This window comes from Tachyglossus aculeatus, chromosome 25, assembly GCF_015852505.1.
Source record: "Tachyglossus aculeatus isolate mTacAcu1 chromosome 25, mTacAcu1.pri, whole genome shotgun sequence".
Taxonomy (NCBI): domain Eukaryota; kingdom Metazoa; phylum Chordata; class Mammalia; order Monotremata; family Tachyglossidae; genus Tachyglossus; species Tachyglossus aculeatus.
In genome coordinates, this window is record NC_052090.1 from 4,078,468 (window position 1) to 4,082,752 (window position 4,285).

At 52.7% G+C, this 4,285-nt stretch overlaps 1 protein-coding gene across 3 annotated transcripts in view; it reads right to left on the reverse strand.

Moving 5' to 3' along the window:
• ESCO1 (establishment of sister chromatid cohesion N-acetyltransferase 1) overlaps positions 1-3,361 on the reverse strand; it is a 61,017-nt gene extending 57,656 nt beyond the window's left edge. For 2 of the 3 annotated variants that reach the window (XM_038766605.1, XM_038766607.1), the window contains exon 1: positions 3,302-3,361. The gene's annotated coding sequence lies outside the window, so the exon portion shown is untranslated. Of the gene's footprint in view, positions 1-1,373; positions 1,484-3,301 lie in introns of those variants that run through there. The other variant, XM_038766606.1, reaches the window with a different exon arrangement.
• Positions 3,362-4,285: the final 924 nt, after the last annotated feature.

The window sequence follows — 4,285 nt, forward strand, 5'->3', positions numbered from 1 at the left end:
CTATAACTTCCCAAGCGCTTAGTACAGTGCTCCGCACACAGTAAGCGCTCGATAAATATGATTAAATGAATAAATGAAAGACTGGGAGCCCCACAGGGGACAACCTGATCGGCTGGTCTCCCCGCCCAGCACATAGCACATAGTAGGCGCTTACCACACACCATGATGATGATGGCGAGCCCGTTGCTGGGTCGGGATGGCTCTATATGTGGCCAACATGGACTTCCCAAGCGCTTAGTACAGTGCTCCGCACACAGTAAGCGCTCGATAAATATGATTAAATGAATGAATGAAAGACTGGGAGCCCCACGGGGGACAACCTGATCGGCTGGTCTCCCCCCCCCAGCGCATAGCACATAGTAGGCGCTTACCACACACCACGATGATGATGGTGAGCCTGCTGCTGGGTCGGGACGGCTCTATATGTGGCCAACTTGGACTTCCCAAGCGCTTAGTACAGTGCTCCGCACACAGTAAGCACTCGATAAATATGACTGAATGAATGACTGCACGGTCTCCCCTCACCAGTGCTTGGCACATAGTAAGCGCTTACCACACACCATGAGGATGATGGCGAGCCCGTTGCTGGGTACGGACGTCTCTCCATGTGGCCAACTTGGATTTCCCAAGCGCTTAGTACAGTGCTCCGCACCCAGTAAGTGCTCAATAAATATGATTAAATGAATGAATGAAAGACTGGGGGCCCCACGGGGGACAACCTGATCAGCTGGTCTCCCCCCAGTGCTTAGCACATAGAAGGCGCTTACCATACACCATGACGATGATGGCGAGCCTGTTGCTGGGTAGGGACCGTCTCTATAACTTCCCAAGCGCTTAGTACAGTGCTCTGCGCACAGTAAGCGCTCGATAAATACAATTAAATGAATGAATGAAAGACTGGGAGCCCCACGGGGGACAACCTGATCGGGGGGTCTCCCCCCACCCCCCCAGGGCTTAGCACATAGTAGGCGCTTACCACACACCACGATGATGATGGCAAGCCCGTTGCTGGGTTGGGACGGCTCTATATGTGGCCAACTTGGACTTCCCAAGCGCTTACTACAGTGCTCCACATACAGTAAGCGCTCAGTAAGTACAATTGAATGAATGAATGAACAGTCTCCCCTCCCCAGCGCTTGGCACCTGGTAGGCGCTTACCACACACCATCTTGACGCTGGAGAGCCCGTGGCTGGGTCGGGACGGCTCTCCGGGTGGCCAACTTGGACTTCCCAAGCGCTTAGTACAGTGCTCCGCACACAGTAAGCACTCCATAAATACAATTAAATGAATGAATGAAAGACTGGGAGCCCCATGGGGGACAACCTGATCAGCTGGTCTCCCCCCCAGCGCTTGGCACATAGTAGGAGCTTACCACACACCATGATGATGATGGCAAGCCCATTGCTGGGTCGGGACGGCTCTCTAGGTGGCCAACTTGGACTTCCCAAGCGCTCAGTACAGCGCTCCGCACACAGTAAGCGCTCAGTAAACATCCGCCAAGCTTGCTCTCTTCCTCCCTTCAAGGCCCAACTGAGAGCTCACCTCCTCCAGGAGGCCTTCCCAGACTGAGCCCCTTCCTTCCTCTCCCCCTCGTCCCCCTCTCCATCCCCCCCATCTTACCTCCTTCCCTTCCCCACAGCACCTGGATATATGTCTGTACATACTTGTTACTCTATTTACTCATTTATTTTACTTGTCCATATCTATTCTATTTATTTTATTTTGTTAGTATGTTTGGTTTTGTTCTCTGGCTCCCCCTTTTAGACTGTGAGCCCACTGCTGGGTAGGGCCTGTCTCTAGATGTTGCCAACTCGGACTTCCCAAGTGCTTAGTACAGTGCTCTGCACATAGTAAGCGCTCAATAAATATGATTGATTGATTGATTGATGGATGGCCGGTCCTCCCACCCCGGGCCGCGCTTGGCCTTGACCTTGGCACCACCCCCGTCGTCCCTTTCCTTTCTTCCTTCCTTCTTCATCATCATCATCATCATCAATCGTATTTATTGAGCGCTTACTGTGTGCAGAGCACTGTACTAAGCGCTCGGGAAGGACAAGTTGGCAACATGTAGAGACAGTCCCTACCCACCAGTGGGCTCACAGTCTAAAAAGGGGGAGACAGACAACAAAACCAAACACCCTAACAAAATAAAATAAATAGAATAGATAGGTACAAATAAAATAAATAAATAGAGTAATAAATACGTACAAACATAATACATACAAGCAAACATACAAATGTACAAACAGTCCCTACCCAACAGTGGGCTCACAGTCTAAAAGGGGAGACAGAGAACAAAACCAAACATCCTAACAAAATAAAATAAATAGAATAGATAGGTACGAATAAAATAAATAAATAGAGTAATAAATATGTACAAACATAAGACATACAAACAAACATACAAATGTACAAACAGTCCCTACCCGACAGTGGGCTCACAGTCTAAAAGGTGGAGACAGAGAACAAAACCAAACATCCTAACAAAATAAAACAAATAGAATAGATAGGTACAAATAAAATAAATAAATAATAGAGTAATAGATATGTACAAACATAATACATACAAACAAACATACAAATGTACAAACAGTCCCTACCCGACAGTGGGCTCACAGTCTAAAAGGTGGAGACAGAGAACAAAACCAAACATCCTAACAAAATAAAACAAATAGAATAGATAGGTACAAATAAAATAAATAAATAATAGAGTAATAGATATGTACAAACATAATACATACAAACATACAAAGGTACAAACAGTCCCTACCCGACAGTGGGCTCACAGTCTAAAAGGGGGAAGACAGGGAACAGAACCAAACATCCTAACAAAATAAAACAAATAGAATAGATGGGTACGAATAAAATAAATAAATAGAGTAATAAATATGTACAAACATAATACATACAAACATACAAATGTACAAACAGTCCCTACCCAACAGTGGGCTCACAGTCTAAAAGGGGGAAGACAGGGAACAGAACCAAACATCCTAACAAAATAAAACAAATAGAATAGATAGGTACGAATAAAATAAATAAATAAATAGAGTAATAAATATGTACAAACATAATACATACAAACATACAAAGGTACAAACAGTCCCTACCCAACAGTGGGCTCACAGTCTAAAAGGGGGAAGACAGGGAACAGAACCAAACATCCTAACAAAATAAAATAAATAGAATAGATATGTACAAGTAAAATAAATAAATAGAGTAATAAATAGGTACAAACATATATACATCTATACAGGTGCTCCCTTCCTTCCTCCCCTCAGACGGGGGGGCCTCACTCACCTCAGCAATGGCGGGGGTCACCTCACGTCAGCGCCGCGCTCGCCTTACATCCGGGCACCCGCGGCCCTCAGCGGCAGCCCCAGCGGCGGCGCGCGCGCGCCAACCCCAAACTTCCGGCCTCCACGCCTCCTCGGTCACGTGACACACGCGGAAGGCGCGCGCGCGCGTCCTCCCCCCCCCCACGCCGTCGCCACTGCGCCTGCGCAGCCCGCTCGCCTCACCCGACGGGGCCAGCTGACGAGGGCCGCCGTCGCCACTGCGCCTGCGCAGCGCGCTCGCCTCACCCGACAGGGCCCGCTGACGATGGCCGCCGTCGCCACTGCGCCTGCGCAGCCCGCTCGCCTCACCCGACGGGGCCCGCTGACGAGGGCCGCCGTCGCCACTGCGCCTGCGCAGCCCGCTCGCCTCACCCGACGGGGCCAGCTGACGAGGGCCGCCGTCGCCACTGCGCCTGCGCAGCCCGCTCGCCTCACCCGACAGGGCCAGCTGACGATGGCCGCCGTCGCCACTGCGCCTGCGCAGCGCGCTCGCCTCACCCGACAGGGCCCGCTGACGATGGCCGCCGTCGCCACTGCGCCTGCGCAGCCCGCTCGCCTCACCCGGCAGGGCCAGCTGACGAGGGCCGCCGTCGCCACTGCGCCTGCGCAGCCCGCTCGCCTCACCCGACAGGGCCAGCTGACGAGGGCCGCCGTCGCCACTGCGCCTGCGCAGCCCGCTCGCCTCACCTGACAGGGCCAGCTGACGATGGCCGACGTCGCCACTGCGCCTGCGCAGCGCGCTCGCCTCACCCGACGGGGCCCGCTGACGATGGCCGCCGTCGCCACTGCGCCTGCGCAGCCCGCTCGCCTCACCCGACAGGGCCAGCTGACGAGGGCCGCCGTCGCCACTGCGCCTGCGCAGCCCGCTCGCCTCACCTGACAGGGCCAGCTGACGATGGCCGACGTCGCCACTGCGCCTGCGCAGCCCGCTCGCCTCACCCGACAG